Source organism: Bos mutus, chromosome 5 (genome assembly GCF_027580195.1).
Source record: "Bos mutus isolate GX-2022 chromosome 5, NWIPB_WYAK_1.1, whole genome shotgun sequence".
Taxonomy (NCBI): domain Eukaryota; kingdom Metazoa; phylum Chordata; class Mammalia; order Artiodactyla; family Bovidae; genus Bos; species Bos mutus.
Genome location: NC_091621.1, coordinates 95,063,187 through 95,087,573, shown reverse-complemented (window position 1 = coordinate 95,087,573; position 24,387 = coordinate 95,063,187).

Here is a 24,387-nt window from a genome sequence, read left to right as displayed (position 1 = left end):
CAATGCCTGGCTTTTAGTCGATGATCAATAAATATTTTTAAATGAATAATGTGTTGTGGCAGAACTTACTAGAGAGAAATTTGAAACAAGTAGGTATTTAAAAAAAAAAAAATCTCTGGACTCGGATTTTCTGTTTGTAGACTCCAGAGCCTAGATATGAGTCAAGTACTCTTCTCAACACAGTAGTCATGTAATGCTGTTAAAAATCACAATTTTAGGCAGATCACAATTGAGTTTTAACCCCAGAACACACCAGTGCCTAAAAGACCCACGTAGTTTGGTCCCCCATCCTCTCCAACCTCATCTCCTGCTTGTTGCCCTCTTTCCCAGTCTGCCCCAGCCATTCTGGCCTCTTTGAAGTTCCCTTAACCTATTCGGCTGGGCTTCCCTGATAGCTCAGTTGGTAAAGAATCCGCCTGCTATGCAGTAGACCCCAGTTCTATTCCTAGATCCAGGAAGATCCACTGGAGAAGAGATAGGCTACCCACTCCAGTATTCTTGGGCTTCCCTGGTGGGTCAGATGGTAGAGAATTGCCTGTAATGCTGCTGCTGCTGCTAAGTCGCTTGTCGTTTCTGACTCTGTGCGACCCCATAGCCTGTAGGGCAGGAGACCTGTATTCAGTCCCTGGTTTGGGAAGATCCCCTAGACAAGGGAACTACCCAACTCCAGTGTCCTGGCCTGGAGAATTCCATGGAGAATTCCAGTCCGTGGAGTTGCAAAGAGTCAGACATGATTGAGCAAATTTCACTTCACTAACCTGTTAGGCAAGGCTCTGCCTCAGGACCTTTGTACATTCTACTTTCTACCCACAACACTCTCCTCTAAGAGATTTACATGACTCTATCCCTCACCGAGAGCCAGATATCCTGGAATGCGAACTTAAATGGGTCTTACAAAGCATCACTACGAACAAAGCTAGTGGAAGTGGTGGAATTTCAGTTGAGCTATTTCAAATCCTAAAAGATGATGCTGTGAAAGTGCTGCACTCAATATGCCAGCAAATTTGGAAAACTCAGCAGTGGCCACAGGACTGGAAAAGGTCAGTTTTCATTCCAATCCCAAAGAAAGGCAATGCCAAAGAATGTTCAAACTACCACACAATTGCAATCATCTCACATGCTAGTAAAGTAATGCTCAAAATTCTCCAAGCCAGGCTTCAGTAATATGTGAACCGTGAACTTCCAGATGTTCAAGCTGGTTTTAGAAAACTCGGAGGAACCAGAGACCAAATTCCAACATCTGCTGGATCATTGAAAAAACAAGAGAGTTCCAGAAAAACATCTATTTCTGCTTTATTGACTATGCCAAAGCCTTTGACTGTGTGGATCACAATAAACTGTGGAAAATTCTGAAAGAGATGGGAATACCAGACCACCTGATCTACCTCTTGAGAAATCTGTATGCATGTCAGGAAGCAACAGTTAGAACTGGACATGGAACAGCAGACTGGTTCCAAATAGGAAAAAGAGTATGTCAAGGCTGTATATTGTCACCCTGCTTATTTAACTTATATGCAGAGTACATCATGAGAAACGCTGGACTGGAAGAAACACAAGCTGGAACCAAGATTGCTGGGAGAAATATCAATAACCTCAAATGTGCAGATGACACAACCCTTACAGCAGAAAGTGAAGAGGAACTAAAAAGCCTCTTGATGAAAGTGAAAGTGGAGGGTGAAAAAGTTGGCTTAAAGCTCAACATTCAGAAAATGAAGATCATGGCATCTGGTCCCATCACTTCATGGGAAATAGATGGGGAAACAGTGGAAACAGTGTCAGACTTTATTTTTTGGGGCTCCAAAATCACTGCAGATGGTGACTGCAGCCATGAAATTAAAAGACGCTTACTCCTTGGAAGAAAAGTTATGACCAACCTAGACAGCATATTCAAAAGCAGAGACATTACTTTGCCAACAAAGGTCCGTCTAGTCAAGGCTATGTTTATTCCAGTGGTCATGTATGGATGTGAGAGTTGGACTATGAAGAAAGCTGAGTGCCAAAGAATTGATGCTTTTGAACTGTGGTGTTGGAGAAGACTCTTGAGAGTCCCTTGGACTGCAAGGAGATCCAACCAGCCCATTCTGAAGGAGATTGGCCCTGGGATTTCTTTGGAAGGACTGATGCTAAAGCTGAAACTCCAGTACTTTGGCCACCTCATGCAAACAATTGACTCACTGGAAAAGATTCTGATGTTGGGAGGGATTCGGGGCAGGAGGAGAAGGGGATGACAGAGGAGGAGATGGCTGGATGGTATCACTGACTCAATGGACGTGAGTCTGAGTGAACTCTGGGAGTTGGTGATGGACAGGGAGGCCTGGCGTGCTGCAATTCATGGGGTTGCAAAGAGTCAGACATAACTGAGTGACTGAACTGAACTGAACTGATCCCTTCCCTCAGTTAAGTCTTTTTGTAGTGTTACTTTCTCAGTGAGGTCTTTCATGACTATTCTGTTTAAATTTGCACATACATATTCACACACACATTCCTTATCCTTCCTTTCATGTTTTTCTCCCTAAAAGTGAAAGTGTTAGTCATTCAGTCATGCCCAATCCTTTGCAACCCCATGGACTGTAGTCTGCCATGCTCCTCTGTCCATGGAATTCTCCAGGCAAGAATACTGGAGTGGGTTGCCATTCCCTTCCCCAGGGTATTTTCCTGACCTGGGGACTGAACCCAGGTCTCCCACATTGCAGACAGATTCCTTACTGTCTGAACCACCAGGGAAGTCCTAGGAATACTGGAGTGGGTTGCCAGTGTCCTCCTCCAGAGCTCTTCCCCACCCAGGGGTCAAACCTGCATTTCCTGCATCTACCTGCATTGGCAGGTGGGTTCTCTACCACTAGTGCCACCTCGAAGCTCTATAGTCTACGTAAATTACTTATATTGCGTATTTTTCTTTACCTTCCTTTCACTTCTATAGGCTCTCTAAGAGAAGTGATTTTCTTTCCCACTTTATTATCTTCTGTATCTGCTAAACTGTACCTGGAATGTAGTAGATAACCAATAAATATATATTTATCACATATAGATGAATGAAATGAATGAAAGCAGTCAAGCAGAATACCATTTTCCCCTAGTTTTCTAAAGAGATATCCCTGTCATGTATGGCCATCTCTGTGTTACTACTATAGTCTCCCAATTGCATTGACTAAAGAGCAGAATTAGCACTGTATTAAGATAAATCACTTTAAATTAATTAATTACTTTAAATTCATTTACATAAATTAAAATACTTTCTCACCTCCCATGTGTCTAAGCATTGCTATCCAACTTCATCGTTACAATCATAAGTGATGAACAAAAGTCCAGAAAATGCCAAAATTATAGAAAAAAAATATAATTTCAAGGAAGGCCATAAACACTTAAAGTAGAATGAAACATACAGTATTCATCAATTCAAAAACTATTTTCTGAAAGCCCATCATAGGCCAGCCCTGGTTCTGGTTGGAGTTACAGTGATGAACATGGCAAGTCTAGTCCTCATGGAACTATATCTACAATGAACCACCATGATTCAGGTAGGAGTCAGTTCTGGAAATAAAATTAATGTGATGAGGAAGACAGAGGGTGATGGAATGGGAAGCAGAGAGAATCTGAGCAGAGATCTGAATGAAGTAAGGCAGATCTTACTTCTTGTGATGATTAGGGCAGAGGTGTTTTTTGTTTGTTTTTCGTTTTGTTTTTGGCTAACGGAGCAGCAAGTATGGGTTTGAGTCATGAATGAGCTTAATGTGTTTGCCAATCTCATCTCACTCACTGCTATGAGGAGTTTTGTGTGTGCATGTTTTGTTGTGTCTGACTCTTTGTGACCCCATGGACTGTAGTCCAGGAGTTTTGTGAGAGAGGCGCAAAAGGCTAAGGGATCTGCCCATCTTCAGGGTAGAAGTGGAGCCAGTCTCAGCCCTTCATCTTTCAATAGATGAAATCCGTGCCTTTCTAATGTAGTTCTAGGACCTGCAGCATCAGCATCAGGACCACCTGAGAGCTTGTACAGCAAATCCTCAAGCCACACTCCATACTTAACTGGATCTGAAATTGTGGGGACAGGAATTTTTAAAACATGTGCATTATTTGTTTAAGTATTTGGCTGTGTCAGGTCTTGGTTGCAGCACACAGGATCTTCACTGCATTATGTGGGATATTTCCTTGCAGGGCATGGACTCCCCAGTTGTGGTGCAAAGGCTCAGCCACTCTACAGAAAGTGGGATCTTCATAGTGGTTTTGATTTGCATTTCTCTGATAATGAGTGATGTTGAGCATCTTTTCATGTGTTTGTTAGCCCTCTGTATGTCTTCTTTGGAGAAATGTCTATTTAGTTCTTTGATCCATTTTTTGATTGGGTCATTTATTTTTCTGGAATTGAGCTGTAGGAGTTGCTTGTATATTTTTGAAATTAGTTGTTCGTCAGTTGCTTCATTTGCTATTATTTTCTCCCATTCTGAAGGCTGTCTTTTCACCTTGCTTATAGTTTCCTTTGTTGTGCAGAAGCTTTTAAGTTTAATTAGGTCCCATTTGTTTATCTTTGCTTTTATTTCCAATATTCTGGGAGGTGGGTCATAGAGGATCCTGCTGTGATGTATGTCTGAGAGTGTTTTGCCTATGTTCTCCTCTAGGAGTTTTATAGTTTCTGGTCTTACGTTGAGATCTTTAATCCATTTTGAGTTTATTTTTGTGTATGGTGTTAGAAAGTGGTCTAGTTTCATTCTTTTACAAGTGGTTGACCAGTTTTCCCAGCACCACTTGTTAAAGAGATTGTCTTTAATCCATTGTATATTCTTGCCTCCTTTGTCAAAGATAAGGTATCCATATGTGCGTGGATTTATCTCTGGGCTTTCTATTTTGTTCCATTGACCTATATTTCTGTCTTTGTGCCAGTACCATACTGTCTTGATGACTGTGGCTTTGTAGTAGAGCCTGAAGTCAGGCAGGTTGATTCCTCCACTTCCATTCTTCAAAACCACTATGAGGTACCATTTCACGCCAGTCAGAATGGTTGCAATCCAAAAGTCTACAAGCAATAAATGCTGGAGAGGGTGTGGAGAAAAGGGAACCCTCTTACACTGTTGGTGGGAATGCAAACTAGTACAGCCACTATGGAGAACAGTGTGGAGATTCCTTAAAAAACTGGAAATAGAACTTCCTTATGATCCAGCAATCCCACTGCTGGGCATACACACTGAGGAAACCAGAAGGGAAAGAGACACGTGTACCCCAATGTTCATCGCAGCACTGTTTATAATAGCCAGGACATGGAAGCAACCTAGATGTCCATCAGTAGATGAATGGATAAGAAAGCTGTGGTACATATACACAATGGAGTATTACTCAGCCATTAAAAAGAATACATTTGAATCAGTTCTAATGAGGTGGATAAAACTGGAGCCTATTATACAGAGTGAAGTAAGCCAGAAAGAAAAACACCAATACAGTATACTAATGCATATATATGGAATTTAGAAAGATGGTAACAATAACCCTGTATACAAGACAGCAAAAGAGACACTGATGTATAGAACAGTCTTTTGGACTCTGTGGGAGAGGGAGAGGGTGAGATGATTTGGGAGAATGGCATTGAAACATGTATAATATCATATATGAAACGAGTCACCAGTCCAGGTTTGATGGACGATACTGGATGCTTGGGGCTGGTACACTGGGACGACCCAGAGGGATGGTATGGAGAGCAAGGAGGGAGGAGGGTTCAGGATGGGGAACACGTGTATGCCTGTGGCAGATTCATTTCTATATGTGGCAGAACCAATCAATATTGTAAAGTTTAAAAATAAAATAAAATTTTATACATGAAAAAAAAAAAGAAAGTGGGATCTTACTCCCCAAACACGGGTCAAACCAGCATTCCCTGGCATTGTAAGACAGATTCTTAACCACTGGACCACCAGAGACATTCCAGAGCTTTTTAAAAACTTAAGCAAGTCTTCCACATGATTGTGATGCACCAAAGTTTGAGAAGTTTTGAAACTGATAATCTCAAATATCTAAGATTGAAGTAGCCTCCATACTAGGATGGCAGAGAGAAAGATCTGGAAGGCACTGTTAACTCATTTCCTACTCTGCATTTCTCTGTTCCTTCTCTCAAGAGGCATCCTATAGAACATTTCTAGACAGGCACTTCCAGTGCTGTCTTTTTAGAAACCCTCTCTAAATGCACAAATTATGCAAATATCCATATATGCTTGTAAGTAGCTTGAGGGAATGAACAAAAATTAAAGAGTCAGAAAAAATGGATGTATCTGTGGAATCAGCTGGCTTGTTGAACGACCTTCAACATGTACCTAACCTTCCATACCCTAGGGGCGTCATTTTGCTTTGTTCATTTGGGTCCATGGTGGTTCAGAAAAATGATAAGCTCCTTGAAATGTTATGCAAAATGGTGTGTGTATGTTCATTTTTCAGAGGAGAGGGTCAATAGTTTTCATACAATTTTCAAAAGGGTCCATGACTCAAAATGTTTAAAGACCACTGTATAAAAAGGGTGGTTACTGAACTCTGGCCAAATTGTAAATACAATGTGAAAACCAAAAAGATTGGCTTTCTTATCCCAGAGTGTCTCAGCCTAAACTCAAACATGAAAAAGAATCAGCTCTGTGGGTGGCATTTTTTTTTTGTATGTACAATATATCCTTTTAGGACTTATAACTTCATAAATAGCAATTTCATGCCTGTCAGTATTGTTTTGGCTTAAGAGGGTGGGGTTACAAATTCTGCTGGTTTCCTTCCAGACCCACCGTCTTCTCAAGGTTTTTGTGGATGACAATAGGTCTCAGAATCTACCTTTAAAAAAATCTATGTAAAGGATGGAGAGGCTCACAGAAAGTATTCTTTTGGTCCTAACACGTTTTTTTCCTCCATATATAAATTCCCCGCTTTCTTTTATTCCATTGGTTCCCTTCTGTTCTTTTTGTGTTCCATGCTTTTCTCCCTACCCACTCCAGTACTCTTGCCTGGAAAATCCCATGGATGGAGGAGCCTGATAGACTGTGGTCCATGGGGTCGCTAAGAGTAGGACACAACTGAGCAACTTCACTTTCACTTTTCACTTTCATGCACCGGAGAAGGAAATGGCAACCCACTCCAGTGTTCTTGCCTGGAGAATCCCAGAAATGTGAGAGCCTGGTGGGCTGCCATCTATGGGGTTGCACAGAGTTGGACATGACTGAAACAATTTAGCAGCAACAGCAGCAGCTTTTCTCCCTAATGCCTTTATTTTCTTCTTATTGCATAGTGTTTTAGAGTTTTCAACATAAAATCCAAGTGTCATAAGCAGGCTTGGTACTGCCATGTGGTCATATAAGATTTCTGTTTTTTTTTAGGTCACAGAAGCAGGCCACTAGAGAGGGAGTTATTGGGAAAACAGTGGTAACATTTTAAGGGTATAATCTGTACTATTTGTGGTCTGATTCAGAATGTTTTCCCTGGTAATTCAGACAGTAAAGAATCTGCCTGAAATGCAAGAGACCAGGGTTCTATCCCTATGTCAGGAAGATCCCCTGGAGAATGGAAGGGCTACCCACTCCAGTATTCTTGCCTGGAGAATTGCATGAACAGAGAAGCCTGGTGGGCTACAGTCCATGGGGTCACGAAGAGTTGGACACGACTGAGTGACTAATACTCAGACATCTCTCATTTAATGTCTTAACTGAGCAGATTTCATTCCTTATTCTGTGCCAAATTCATCTAGATTTCTGGGAAGAAAGACATGGTCAGGCTATCAGCTATGGGTATTTATTGTGGAAAAGAACAAGGAAAAGATGTAAGCTGCTGCATACATAGGAACTAGAACCATATTCATAGTTGTTTATTTATTTGCAATTGTATTAATAGGGCTAACAGTCCAACAGCCAATTTGGAGTAGATGTTGCTGATGAAAAGGAGCCAACCCAAGGTTTACAAGTCCACTGTGTCTCTGATGAGTTCTTGGGTCTCTAGTCCTCTCTATCCCGCTCTGCCTTTCTTATGAAGTACCTGTAGCCTACCCATGCTTCTCTCAAACTCATGGCTTCTAGTTACGGCCTTCACTTCTTGCATCTCCACCACTCTAACAGATCATCCTCTGTGTCTGCACTTCAAGCAATGAAAAGGACAGAGTTTGATTGGCTCAATCTCTCTCCTTTTTGAATACAGTGTCTCCATTGGGAAATAGAAGCAGTCCTTTGAGTGGACAACCACTGAGTAAGAGGCCCGTTCCTGAGTGAATGTGGCTATATTTATCATGATTAAAACACCTATGAATACTTCTACTATCCCAAGAAAGAAGTTATGAATGGAACTAAATGCATGGCAAGCTGTGATAGATAGAACAATGTCCCCCCAAAGATGTCCATGGCCTAATCCCAAGAACTGTGAATATATTGCCTTAAGTGGCAAAGGGGCCCTTGGATATTTGATTAGGTTAAGAATCTTGAGGTGAGAATATTAGGCTAGATGATCTGAGTGAGCCTATTAAGAAAGACAGAGAGAGAGAGAGAGAAAAAACATCTACACTCTTGGCTTTGAAGATGGATGAAGGGGTCATGAGTCAAGGAATGCAAGCAACTTTTAAAAGCTGGAAAAGATTGTGTCCCAAAGGAAGACAATCCAATGAGACTGTCAGACTTCTGCTCTCCAGAACTATAAGATAATAAATTTGTGCTATTTTAAACCATTAAATTTTTGGTAATTTGTTACAGAAGCATTAAGAAACTAATAGAGAGACCCTCAAAACATTCTCTCTATAGAAAAAAAGAAATCTATTTGTAAAAATCAGCTTCCAAGGGAATTGTAGATGAATACATCTTCGTTCCAGACTGTACATAGCTGATCTGCCGCCTTCCTGCCCACCCATACAGACTTTTCTAATATCTGTCCTCATGTTGACTTGCCTAGTGGAGAAACTTTGGTGTCACTTGAAGTTTGGCTGTGCCTGTTTCCCTCCCACACTCCTATCCCTGCAGGGGAGTGGACATACACCCCAAACTTGGCCATAACTGTTGACCTAGGGGTAGACACAGAACACAAGCAGTAGATTCTCTGACAGAGCCATGGGAGAAGGTGTTCTCTTTAAGTTAGTTGGTAGCACATAAGCCATCATGCTGATGGGCTTTATGTGAGCATCACTACTGTGGTGTACCATGATCCATCTGAGAAATGAAGAAGGATGGAGCCCTGACTATTGTTTTAGCTCCTGGATGAGCTATATAAATGTCTGTCAAATTCCTGGGTGTTCCTAATTAAACAATTCCACATTTGAGGCATCAGCACATCAGCAATTAGGTATATTTTCAAGATATATCCACTGGTCACCATGATGATGCTAGTCCCTAGTCCAGCCCACCATCGTCTCCCCAGGTCACTGCAGCCTACTCCCTGGGCTTCCTGCTCTGCCACTGTTCCTCTTCACTCTGTTCTCAGCCTAGCAGCCAGGAAGATAGTCTAAAATCTCAGATCGCATCACTCCTCCATCATGTCCTCAGGGTCAAAGTCCTTGCAGTATCCACAGGACCCCATGCATTGACTCTCCCCTGCCTCTTACCTCTCTGACTTCATATCCTCCCAGTCATTACTCAGAGACTATGTTGGTCATGCTTCAACTTTCTTTACAGTTCTATTATGATCTAACACACTAACTTTACTCTTTTGTCTTAATAGACATATTTGGGGCCTCGCTGCAAATTACAAAACAGTGACCTTTCCTCCAGTCTAACAGTGCAGCCCACTGGGATTCAAGTGTGGCTGTAGAACTCAGATCTGATTTCAGCCCCAAGTACCGTCTCATCTGGGTGCCATATTGAGCATCACACAAATTGTACAATGTGTAGTTATAGAGAGAGATCTAGAGATAGACATGGAAATAAAGATATATATCAGCTTATATATTTTTATTATGTTTCCCTACTAGAATGTATACCTCATAAGATCAGAGATATTTGAATTTTTTGTGTTCTGTTAATTACTATACCCCCAGTATTTAGAATAGTGCCTGATACATGGTAGGAACTCAAGAAATGCTTGTTAAAACAGTATGTTTGTAAGTTTTCTATTTTGCTTAAGCTAGCATGAATTGGCTTTCTGTCACAACCAAGAGAGTCCTAATATACCCATGAAATACTAAAATATTTATGTTGAACAGCATTAGTGACATAAATTGCTGTCCCCCTGAACAACTCATTTCATGTTTCATTATTTATGCTTCTTTGAAAATTCTTTCTGATATTGAACTGAAATCTATCTTCCTGAACATTCCATACATTTTTTGCTTACTGATTAGGCAACACAGAAGAAATTTAATTCTTTTACCATATGACAACCCCCTGCAATATTTGAAAGAACTCCTTCAATATTTGAAGGCAAATATTATTACTTTGTATCTATTTTTCTTTATTAAAACCCCTACTTTATTCAACTATTTCTCCTTCAAAATTGTCTTTAAAAATCTCACTCTCCTTGTTAACCCTCTTTGAAAGTCTTTTTTCTTTAAATTCCTCCAAATCAGAACTGAAGGCAATAATCTGAGTGGTATTTGACCACTATGGCAAAGAGCAGAATTATTACCTCTGATCTTGAAGATATTCTACTTTGATTAATTGGAATCTATGAATCTATGACTGAGTTAATGCTTTAGGAAAGTCAAAACAGGTGCCACTGCCTTCTCCAGTAATAAATTATAACTGTATAATTTATTAAATTGCATACAGGAATATATAACTATTAAATATTATATTATTTAATAGCTATATATTTATATTAAATATTAAAATTATCTTTATTATATTAAATATTATAAAATATAATATTTAATAGTTATATATTTATATTTAATAGTTAACTATACTATATTTAATACTTATATATTCCTGTATGTTATTTAATAAATTATACAGTAATATATATTAAATATTATATAATATATTTAATATTTATGTATTTATATTTAATGGGTAAATGTAACTATATTTAATAGTTATATATTCCTGTATGTAATTTAACAAATTATACAGTAATAATTTATTACTGGAGAAGGCAGTGGTGCCTGTTTTGATTTTCCCAAAGCATTAACTCAGTCATAGATTCCAATTAATCAAAGTAGGATATAATACAGTATTTGGTAGAGCGTCTCTGATATCTGCAGAGAGAAGTGTTAATCCCAGTCTCCAGTACAATGAGGCCCAATCATCGCACACCTTGAATACAAGTTCAAAGCTGTCACCTTTGTTGGATTGAGTCAGTCTGTCCTCGGCACAGCTACATTGACCTATCCCAGGGAATCACGTCAATCTCCAACAGCAGAAGAATGTAACAGAAAACTAGAATTACTATTCACTCTGACTACCTGCAATTGACAGAATGAGTAAACTATTGCTTGCAGGAGACAGAAAATATTTAGAAACTCTTACGCTTATTCTATAGAATTAGTATACTCATGAGTCTGTGAGAGAGATACAGGCTCATCAGGACTTCTCAAATCCAAGCACAAAGGAAAAGGCAAAGAGCTGCTAATGCAGGTCCAGCATGATAAGCAATGTTCTCTGGAAGATGCCTCTGGAAAGAGCAGCTTCAGCCAGGGCATTAACAGGGCTGGGTTGGAGAGGGCATGCAGTGGCTATTTAGCACTTTTCTGCTATACAGCAAAAAATTTTTCCTTTTGATAACACTAACTGTCTGCCCTCATCCAGCCAAGGGTGGAAGAGTAGCTCATACAGAAACTTTGACTTTTTTCCCTGGAATTTTGAATCTTGAATGCAGTATAACAAAGATTGAAAAAACAAACAAAACCTGCTGGTGTCCATTCATTGCTCTGATAGAATTCTGAGGTTGTCCTGGCTCCTGACCCTTCTTAAGTCTTCCTTTCCACCCTATCTATTAGAGCTACCTACTATTCTACTAATGTATTTATTTCCTCCATGATAGTCAGAGTTGGTTCTGTTGCTTGCAATGAAAGAACCCTTAATGACACAAACACCACCAAGAAGTAGCTCCTTTTTCATGCCCCAAACCCCAACCTGTACTGCCCTTAAGGAAACCTAGAGAACAGAAAATCCTGAGCTCATCCTCCCTCCTCCTTCTATTGATGGTATTAAAGCAGCTGTTCCTCCTCTGACCCTGATTCTCTTCAAGCCATTACCCACTCTTTTCTCACATGTTGTAGCTTAAGCCACAGCAGAAAAGAGAAAGCCTGAAAATCATTTAAACATAAATTGAATTTGTAAATAAGACAAAATTAGATCTACATCCATGCTCTATACAAAGGTTGGTAATGAAATAAGAATAAACCACATGAGTCAAAAATAATATAATGTGTTCCAGAAAGAAATAAGGTGATAGTTTTACCAGAAATCCCAGCTATAAGGAGTACCTCTTTATTATCACTTTTCTGGCAGTCATAAACAGCCAAATTCTGAATGAATGCTGGAATATATTACGTTACTTTCTTTTTGTATTATAGTCAGACAAGGTTTCTGTTTGCAATTATATTTTTGGAAGGCCTTGTTAATTAGCACTGCCAAAACCAATCATCTAACCCCAAATCTGATCAAGTTACAGTCTGCAATTGTGGTAGGTCCTGGGACACACTGACTTTCCATGCAGGTTACCCTAAACTTAAACGGCATCTGTTTGATCAGTGAACATCCAGAGGGCATACTCAATGCTCAGGTTAATTAAAATTTGTATGTTTCATCTTGTCAACAAATTTGTAAGCTTTGAGAAGACAGGAACCATAGCATAGTGGGAATAGCATAGACTTTGGAGACAGACCTGAATGTGAGTCTGTGCTCCGTGCCCTGCTACTTATCACCTGTGTTAAATAAACTAAGGCAGGTTACTTAACCATCTGAGCCTCTGTTTCTTCATCAGGAAATGGAGAAAACAGCCACTGATGGTTGTCAGCTATATTACTGTATGTTAATCCTCATCCTGCTTCTTCTGTTTTCTTATCACAATGCCTGGTGTAGTCCTAAGTAAATATTGGGCATCATCCATTCAACATTTATGGAATACTTTGTTCCAGAAACTGCTATTGGTCTTAGGGAGACATCCATGAAAAGAGCAGCCTCTGATCAGCCTGCATTCTCTCTCCATCATCAGGAAACATGGTTGCTGCTGGCGTGTGGTACCCAGCCTTATATAACATCGGTCAAAATGAACTGAAACTTGTTCTCTATGGTGAGATTCAAAACATCCAAGGATTTCAATTGATCAGACTTAAGTAGGGTTTCCACCTGGTTCTGGTTAACTGTGACTAGAGATTTAAGCTTCTTTATTGACTGTCTCAACTTGGATCTGTTTCATACCGCAGAGATAAGTAGTGTCTATGAAACAGCAGGTTCCATAAGAAAATTATGCCTCCATTTGATTTGTTCAGTAGGAAAAGGGACATGTCCTAGAAGAAGGGGTGTGTATGAGGAGAACAGGCTGATGTCCATGGCATGTCAGCATTTCTTTAGAGTGGGGACTTGTCTTGTTGAGCTTATTCATCTCCATTCATCTAGTACCCAGCACAAAGACACATGCATATGTGGATTTGTAAGTGTATGTGGAATGGAAGAATATATAAAAACAAGAGAAGAATTGCTAATTAATTAATTAAACAATCAATTAATTGCTACAGGGTGATGACTGTAACTGCAATGCAAGTTCAAGGAAAGGAAGAACAGTGTGAGATTGAACAGATCAAGGATGGGGTTGTACTTTCATTGGGTCTTCAAGAACAGTTTAACTAAGATTTGGTTAAGTAAGGGAGAGGGGAGAAGGCATTATAAAAATGAGCACAGTGTGTGTGTTTATGTGAAAGGGGAAAGTGTTAGTTGCTCACAGGTGTCTAACTCTGCAACCCCATGGACCAGCCTGCCAGGCTCCTCTGTCTATGGGATTCTCCAGGCAAGAATACTGGAGTGGTTAGCCATTCCCTTCTCCAGGCAACCTTCTCAATCCAGGGATCAAAATTGGGTCTGCTGCATTGCAGGCAGATTCTTTACCATCTGAGCCTCCAGGGATGCCCTGGTGAGAGGTAGGGGAAAGCAATCAGGGTGCAAATAAGCCTTCCTGGCAGTGAGGAAATAGTGATTAAAGATGAAGAAACTGTTGGAGGCAGACATGGGAATCCCAAGAAATAGGCATAGGAGTCTGTTCTGAACATATAAGAGAAGGGAGCCATGGGAGAGACACAGAAATTGGAATTTAGGAGGAATTGCAGTTGCAATGGTAAGGAGATTGGTTACAGAGATGTTTACCTGGGAAATCAACAAGTGAGCCTTGAGGTGAGGCCCTGAAGCAATGACTGAATTTGAGACAGATTGTATTTAGATGTTCTACAATTTCAGCAAAGGGAAACTCAAAAATAAGTACCAAGTTTCTAAAATAAACGTGATACCATGGGCAAGTGTTGGATGGTATGAAAAAGGGCCAATCTTGTAAGGATTGGTGGGAGTAACAAACTTCCCTTTCAGCATGCTGAGTTCTAGGAGGGGACAGAGTATCCGAATGGAGAAGATCAATAGATAGCTGGAAATACTAACCTGAATTTCAAGTAAAATCTGAAAGTTTATTTTAGGAGTCAAAATAATTTTCATAGATTTTTTTGCCCTACAACATGCAGGATCTTTATTCCTTAACTAGGGATCAAACCCATGCTCCCTGCAGTGCAAGATTAGAATATTAACCACCAAAGTGTCAGAGAAATCCCTTGATAATTTTATTTCACAACAATGCATTCAGTCTTTACTAAATGGAAACTTCTGGACTAGGTGTCTTGTCAGTACAAGAGGATACAATCTTTGCCTTTCAGTCACTTCTCTTGAGTGGGGGGGATGTGACCAAAAAATGCATCACCACAATACTAATAAGACTTTAGCTTCAGGCATAGGTCTGCACATCTTATTTTTTAACTGAAAAGTGGGATTCTACACTAAAGGCAACATTAGAAAGGGTTCCTAAAAACAATAAGACAGCAACATTTGTTTTCATTAGTTACCATGGCAATTGAACTTAGCATTTCCTGAAAAAATTGTGCACTTAAGACTCTGAGCTAACGCATTCTGAAATGGCCTTTGTCTGGCTCCAATGATTTCTTAGATTTGCTATTATCTTTCACATAGTGACCCCAAGTGTGTGGGCTACTCTGATAAAAATAGTTTCCATTTATTAAGCTTGTGATTTTTGGAGCTATATGCTCTATGTACACATCTCTTTTAATCCTTGGAATAGCCCATACGAAGTCTCAAAGAGATGTGTAGCTAGGTTTAGATTACACAGATAACCTTCCATTCATCCACTCACCCAGAAGATATATATTAAGCACCCACTCCCAGCAGGGCACTGTAATAGGCCGTAAGGTTAGATGCTCCCTGCCCTTGCAGTACTCACACTCTCAAGGGGAATGAAGACATTAAAGAAATGCATTACAGCTCATAGTATACTGGGCACACGTATGTTTCAGGGAGATACAGGAACATATATCAGGGGGAATCTAATCTGTTGAGCAGAAAGGCTTGCTGAAGAAATAAGTAACCTTCCTTTGAGCTGAGACTTAAAGGACAAGTGATATTAGCTGAGCTCAAAGGGACAGAAAGAGTATTCCAGGCAAATACATTGAAAAACATGTCTGCAAGCTTGGATGTGAGAAAGGACCTGTCTGGTTAAAGAAAGTGAAAAAAGTTCTGTGTATTTGATTGTATGATTGGAGGGAGAGAGTGGGCTCAGCTGAGCCAACAAGTTATTGAGCCAAGATTAGAATTTAGTCTTGATGGACACAAGTGTCTGCTTTTGACACTTCTCCCCAAAACCCACTGAAGCTTATAAAGAATCTGGATTAAAATGCCATTTTCAGATATCTTTAAAGCCAGGAAGAAATAGATTTCTCATTTCAGGATGGCAGTGTAGCCCCACTGTTCAGGTCTGAAGCTCCAAAAAGCAAGAATGGGTTTTTGAATAATGCCAACTCTGGTAAGTCAGGACTTGCCACAAGCAACCATACTTTAAAATTCAAAGAAAATTCCAGTGGGTTGCAAGAAAATTCAGAGTGGAAATATCCGATATCTGATGTTTTCTCCAGTTGATCATTTGAAATAACTTGCTGTCCATGTTCACTGTAGAGATGACTATTTTAAGATTGAAGTTCTAGTTAATATTTTTTTTTTCCCTGTGAAAATTATTCTCTTTTCAGAGTGGTCCCTCTGAAAACTGATACCTTATATCAGATGCCATTCTGGTGTCTTTAACCAAGAAAGAAAGTGAAGTCGCTCAGTCGTGTCTGACTCTGCGACCCCATGAATTGCAGCACGCCAGGCCTCCCTGTCCATCACCAACTCCCAGAGTTCACCCAAACTCTTGTCCATTGAGTCGGTGATGCCATCCAGCCATCTCATCCTCCATCGTCCCCTTCTCCTCCTGCCCCCAATCCCTCCCAGCATCAGAGTCTTTTCCAGTGAGCCAACTCTTTGCATGAGGTGGCCAAAGTATTGGAGTTTCAGCTTTAGCATCAGTCCTTCCAAAGAATACCCAGGACTGATCTCCTTTAGTATGGACTGGTTGGATCTCCTTGCAGTCCAAGGGACTCTCAAGAGTCTTCTCCAACACCACAGTTCAAAAGCATCAATTCTTCAGTGCTCATCTTTCTTCACAGTCCAACTCTCACATCCATACATGACCACTGGAAAAACCATAGACTTGACTAGACGGACCTTTGTTAGCAAAGTAATGTCTCTGCTTTTGAATATGCTATCTAGGTTGGTCATAACTTTCCTTCCAAGGAGTAAGCGTCTTAATTTCATGGCTACAGTCACCATCTGTAGTGATTTTGGAGCCCCAAAAAAGAAAGTCTGACACTGTTTCCACTGTTTCCCCATCTATTTCCCATGAAGTGATGGGACCAGATGCCATGATCTTCATTTTCTGAATGTGGAGCTTTAAGTCAACTTTTTCACTCTCCTCTTTCACTTTCATCAAGAGGCTTTTGAGTTCCTCTTCCCTTTCTGCCATAAGGGTGTTGTCATCTGCGTATCTGAGGTTTTTGATATTTCTCCCAGCAATCTTGATTCCAGCTTGTGCTTTCCAGCCCAGCATTTCTCCTGATGTACTCTGCACAGAAGTTAAATAAGCAGAGTGACAATATACTGCCTTGATGTACTCCTTTTTCTATTTTTATAGGTATAGGTAAAAAAGGTTTAGATAAAAAGATTTTATACCATATCTCTCTTTAGTTGCTAAGTCATAGCGACCCCATGAATTGTAGTCTGCCAGGCTCCTCTGTCCATGGGATTCTCCAGGCAAGAATACTGGAGTCAGTTGCCATATCCTTCTTTAGGGGATTTTCCCAACCAAGGAATTGAACCGGAGTCTCCTTCATTGCAGGCAAATTCTTTACCAACTGAGCTACTATGCATATCATTAAAAATTGATTAAAACATACTTAGTAATGAATGTCTCATTTTTGTAGCAATATCTACATTGAAGATTTCATTTTTGTTTTGCCCTTACAGTAAGTGAATAAACCTAATACCACAAATTCTCAAGGCAACTTTGGGAAAGACAAGGAAAGTTCAGTCATTAATCATATTGTGAAAGTAGACATATCAGAAAAAGAAATGAAACAAAACTCACTGGACCAAAAGTAATCCATATTGGAAAGTGTAGATTTCCCTAATCAGATGTGAGCATTGAGTAATATTTGTTTTCTGAGCCATCTTTTACTCTAAAATAGATAGCCACAGTGAACAAAACATTATACATTTCTTTTCTGGGCCCAGTAAGTTGGGAATTTTTTTTAAAACCTTCATAAGTTGGAAGCATTTCGTCAAACCTTCTTATAAAATTCAGCAATTTAAAGTTAAGGTAAAGTGATCATTCATATTGGCAGAATTAAATGAGTATTAAATAAAAGCAATGATTTGTACTCTGAGGTTAAATATATAATATAAATACGAAGTGATGGATAAAATCAGAGATTACTGAAATAATTAAACATAATAAATTGATTCTTCAGAGATTTTCACTATCAATGAGCTTTATAAATTTTATCTTTAAAATTGCTAGAAAGAATTTCTAGATAAAAGTATCAACTATTTTAGGAATGTCATAAATGTAGAAGAGCTTGATAAAATTGGGACTTGCCACAAGTAGATTTCCTTTAATATTCCTAATAGTTAATGTGCTTAAGAAATAACACATTGAGAAAGGCCTATTGGCTTCATTCCCTCCTCAGTGATGGTCCTAAGACTCATGAGATCATTGGGGATAGTTTTATTTCCCTTTTCCATTCATTCAACCCTTCTCCAAACCCCTACATTGTCTCCCAGAGAATGTTTCTTGTTGAGCCCCTGGCCACTCACACCAGCCCTGCCTTTGAGGGCAGTCCCTGTTCCTCTCTCCTCTTTTTGTGCTAGCATTTTCTACACAAAACATTTGGAAGTAGTTTTTCTCAGACAGTTTTTAGCATGTCATTTCCTGGCTCAGTCTCCACTATTTATTCTCTCCCCCCCACACACCATCCACTTTGTTTCACCAACAACCAATTCACTGACACAGATCGACTCTAGTGCACTTTTCCATGCATTCATTTAGCAAATATTTATCAAGGGATAGGTGACATCAGACCATCTTTTGGAAGAGTAAGCAAGAATTGGCTAAGTGTGAAAATTGCCTGAGGGATCCATGGGGTTGTCTGTTGGGGGTCAGTGCAGGAGCCCCAGCAGGAAGTGACAATGGCTTGAGGTGGGCTCTGGGTAGTGCCGATGGATGGAGTGAAACAATCGGTTTTGCAATCTGTTTGGGGGTGGGGGGGGTGGGGTGTGCATCCCCTATTACTACTGAATGTGACTTTCCAGACATTCAGAAGTTTGTCTCCCAAAATTTTTACCTCCAAGCTCCTCTTTAAGTAAGGTAAGTAAGTAAGTATAGTCGCTCAGTCATGTCCGACTCTTTGCAACCCCGTGGACTATAGGCCACCAGGCTCCTCTGTCCATGGGATTCTCCAGGCAAGAATACTGGAGTGGGTTGCCATTTCCTTCTCCAGGGGATCTTGCTACTAGATACACGACGCACCATTCTGTGTAACCTATGGAGAGGACTTTAACCCCCATACCTAGTTTCTTTATCTATAAAGTGAGCCTAATGACAGAATCTGCTTCATAGAAATGTTTCAAGGATAACATGAGATGTTTTTAAAGTGTTAAGCTCAGGGTTAAGCCCATAGTAAGAGCACAATCAATGTTAGTCCCTATATTAGCATTGCTACTAAATTTAACTCTGATTAATCCACAGTATCCTGGATGCTTTGTTTTTAATGCCTTCAGCTGTATTTATTCTGTTTTAAAATAAAGCAACCTGAGACTGTGGCTCCTTTTCTGGTGGTCGGCCCAGGGCTCAGCCAGAGGCCTCACACACATCTACTTCCAGGATGGTAATGTGGAAATGAATTCTGATGCCTTATGCTACAAATTAGGCTAAATGGATTTAGGGGTTAAGCCATTTTCAATTCCTGCTCACCTAATGAGAGAGATTAAAGTATCATAAACGATTAGTACTTTATCTAACGATCATCTTACCTGGAATTCAGTCTTCTTAAAATAATCATCTAACGCTCTCGAATTGAACTATTCCTTGGGCAATCTAAGGCCATACTCAGTGAAGGTACTCATGTACTCAGACCAGCACGTCCAAATTGGCTCTTCCTACTCACTGGGCTCTGATAGAAAATCGGGCTCCCAGTCTCTACATTGGCATAGTCCTTGTGAAACAAGAATTCTTTGCAAAACACAGAGGCATGTCACACTTCGCTGGGGGCAGAGGCTGCTTTCTAATAACCTTAACTGTTCAGCTTCTTCCAAGACACTTCCATCAGGAGTGTCCTTTCAAAAGTTTCAGAAAGAATTCAATGGCAGGTTCTCCATTTCGAAAATTTTGTTTTTCTAGCATAATATGTTCTTCTTGTTTGCCTTTTGTAATCATATAAAACATTCCTCTTAAGTGACCTAATTGGAAGAATGTTTACTTTCCCCCTGGCCTCAGACCAGCAGGTGAACTTCATTGAATCAGTTACTTAAGACTTAGCAATAGAATTGATAGTTTTGAAACTCTTGGTAAAGAATTAAATATAATCACAATGTCTTCTTGGAACATCTGTAGACCACAGTTCACTGCATAATTTTTATATTATTCATATATCTGTTTTGACCCACTCACCCATCTTTCTTTCTTATTCTCATTTTCTTAGTTTTAAATTTGATTTTTCTTTTACTTCATTTCCTCACCTGTTTTTAACAATTTATCCTGATGAAACTTTGTTGTTAAGAAATTCCTCTACTATGTTCAAAATTATAATGCCAACTAAAACAGGAAAATAAAATAACCATCATCTTTTTTATTGGCCACACAACATGGCATGCAAAATTTCCCCAACCAGGGGTGAAAACTGTGCCCCTTGGATTCGAAGCACAAAGTGTTAACCCTTGGCCCAAAATTACCATCATCTTATTCTTAAAATATGTGACTCAGGGAATATCCATTTACTTAGAAATATAAAATTTTAAAATAAAAAGGAGTCTTAGAAAATTTGACAGTTAAAATACAATTTGGAATAACTAGAATGTTTTATGAACGTTAATTGCTCAGTCATGTCCAGCTCTTTGCGACCCCTTGGACTATAGCCTGCCAGGCTCCTCTATCCATGGAATTCTCCAGACAAGAATACTGGAGCCGGCTGCCATTCCCTTCTCCAGGGGAACTTCCTGACCCAGAGATTAAACCTGAGTCTCCTGCATTGCAGGCAGATTCTTTACCATCTGAGCCACCAGGGAAGCCTGTTTTATGAATAGATCATTTTAATTCAGTAAAGAAGTTTTATTTCACTTGTCAGAAAAGTTGTCAAACCTTGGAAATGGGCAAGAGAGATTACTGAGGTATTCATGAAGCGCTTGTGGAATTGCCTACCAGAATTTCCAGGAATTTCTGATTCTACAGGGTGTAGATCTTTGATTGTGTTTAACCAGACTCTTCACAAACCTGTGATGATAGAGTTTTACTTGAATAAAAAAACTGAAGATAAGGCAAGTATTTCTTGTCCATAACAAAGTGATGCAAATGAATTTTATCCAGTAGAGAATATAAATATCTGTAAGTTAATTCCTCCTTTGACTAAGTTTTGATATCTTACTGGTTTCCTCATTTATCAATGAATTGAGTAAAATATTTAATAGGGGCTCATTCTGTACTTGTATGAGAATGATGATTTGGCTATTTTGAAAGTTATGCTTTAACACAATTTGTTCCGAATAAGTATACTCTCTTAGATTAAGGATTTTGCAATGTTTCAGAGTTTTCATGATACACACCAATTTGCAGCTACTTAGGAGCAACAGTATAACATAATCGCAGGTTAAAATCCTGAATCTGTCCTTTAACAGCTGCTCTCTGCCCAGTTGCTTAGCCACGTTGTGTTCCAGTTTCTTTATCTTTAATATAAATGTGATAAATATATGTAAAGCACTTGGGACAATCGCACACTATTTTATTGTGATCTGTATTGTCATTGTGGGAAACAATGGAGTCTTATCAAGCATCCTAGATGTTTTTAACTTCTGAATGCTTAATCCTGTTGTAGGCAGAGAGAAAACCATTTTTACTATGTGCGGGATTCTTGCCTGCCCAGGGCTGTGTGAACAAGTATGTCTGATCTGAATCTGGGGTCAATGAGCAGGCAGCCCTCGGGTTCTCACCTGAGCTACATGCCAATTTGGCCTCTGTGATAGCTTTGCAATGTGTACACTTGGCTTCCATGAAATACATATCCAAGGATTCTTCTTGTATTTTTCTGAATAAGGAAGATCACAGGGTGAATCTGGCAAGATAGTCAGCAAGCAGAAGGGAAGCTGCAGCCACATGTAGTCGACACACATGGATATTGACCTGCTGACATTCCACTGAGACAGCTCCTAGGCTGTAGAGGCTCTACCTTCCTCTGAATCCTCCTTCAGTTTTCTCAGAGGTATATGTGTTCAATTCTATGACAAAAGGCCCCACCTCCTGCAGGATACCTTCATCAGCAAGGAAAGGCAAGAAGAGACACGGGCTTCAGTTCGTCCTCGTGGGATTTCAGCCTGCCGGTGAGTGACCCTTCCTGACTGTCTGTCCTGTGAACTTCAGACTCTAGCCCTGGTCTGCTGCTGCTGCTGCTGCTGCTAAGTTGCTTCAGTCATGTCCAACTCTGTGTGACCCTATAGTCGGCAGCCCACCAGGCTCCCCCGTCCCTGGGATTCTCCAGACAAGAACACTGGAGTGGGTTGCCATTTCCTTCTCCAATGGATGAAAGTGAAAGTGAAAATGAAGTCGCTCAGTCGTGTCTGACTCCTAACGACCCCATGGACTGCAGCCTACCAGGCTCCTCCGTCCATGGGATTTGCCAGGCAAGAGCCAGCCCTGGTCTAGGGTTTACCTAAACAGTCTTCATAAGGCTGTGTGCCTGTTTAAGCAAGACTTGGGATAGCATAAGCCAATCTCCTATAACAAATCTCCTATTTATAGTATATAGATGATAGATGGGTGCTGCTGCTGCTGCTAAGTCACTTCAGTCGTGTCCAACTCTGTGCGACCCCATAGGCGGCAGCCCACCAGGCTCCCCCGTCTCTGGGATTCTCCAGGTAAGAACACTGGAGTGGGTTGCCATTTCCTTCTCCAATGCATGAAAGTGAAAAGTGAAAGTGAAGTCACTCAGTCATGTCCGACTCTTAGCGACCCCATGGACTGCAGCCCACCAGGCTGCTCCATCCATGGGATTTTCCAGGCAAGAGTACTGGAGTGGGGTGCCATTGCCTTCTCCAGATGGGTAGATAGACAGATATCAATATCGATATACATATATCCTGCTGATTCTACCTCTCTTGTTGAGCTATGACTCATGCAGAATTTGATACCAGAAGTAGGAAAGCCAAGGAGAGCCCATTCAGTTGTTTACCTATTCACTTAAAAATGGAGTTGTGCTACACACACATACATTACACCTTTTTCACTTAAAAAAATGTATGATGAACATATCGTTCCATGTAAGTACCTCATCCATTTTTAATAGATAATCCCTTACAAATAGGTACTATAATTTATTTGATAAAGTACCACTTCATGTAAGCAGTTTGCTTTTAATGACAATACCACAAGAAACAATTCTATGTATCTATCTCTGTATATTTTTCTAATTCTACTCTTAGAATAAATTCCTAGAAGATAACTTACTTAGTCAGATGATACGCACAATTAAGTTTTTGATTTATTTCATCAGAAGTGTTGTTCCAATTTACTCTTCTACTAACTGTGTGTAAAAGGATCTGATTCTTCTGAACATACTCGATATTTTAAATTGGGACATCCCCCAGTGAATTTCAGTGGTTTGTTTAATGGACTGAGCTGGATTTGCTGGTTCTTTTAGACATCTCTAATTGCCAAGAATTCTTATTAAGCCAGTTGCCTGCTTTCCATTCAGGTGACATCCCTATAACCAATCTTTGAACTCTCGGGGTCAGTGACAGAAGCCAGAACCACTCCAGTTTCAGTTCTGTTCACATACAGGAACTTCCATCAAGGCCGTCTATGAGCCTTCCAGACTGTGCTCATAGTGAGCAGATAGCCCACTGCTAGCTGAAAACATTTGCCAAAAGCAGCTTGCTTGGGTTAGTGCTGATGTGCTTATATTCACCAGTGTTTGCAAAGTACTAAAGTAATTGGAGATCTTTAGCAGACAATTCTTGCTGACTGAGAGAGGAGGAACTGCTAAAATCCTCTAAACTCCCACAGCTCTTACTCAGAAGCATGTGAGTGCATTTAAAGTATCTTTTAGTGGATGCTAAGAGGAGTTTGAAAGTTATCACCGGAGCCTATCCTGATGGCTATGCTCACACAACTGTTTATTTTCTATTCTGTTCAAAGGTGTGTTTTCGCACTGCAGGTTTAGAGAAGGCAAGGGGTCTCAATACGACTAATCTGTTTTAACTGTAAACCACAAATATCCTTTAAAATCCGATCCCACCCATACTCTTTTCTTTTCCAAATGTCAAAGAAAACAAGCCTACTCTTGCAAAAAAATCACTGTGAAATCTATTCCATATTAAGTATATAGCAGTTGAAATAGATTTACCCCATAATCCATGGCCTTTTCTCCTCAATCTTTCTTCTCTGATTCTTGATTCAGGTGAAGAAATTCCTTATCCTTTCTACAGACAGCCACATACAGAAGAACTTCACATGGGAAATTACAGTGTCTCAGTGAGAAATGGCTTAAGGAAGTCCTGTTGACCCCATGAGTACAATTAAGTGATTAGTTACCAGTATCGATGTTAATATTAGATGAATACATTTAAGAGATTTTATATCTGTCTTGACAATCAGAAAGAATATTGAACTGGTAGACTA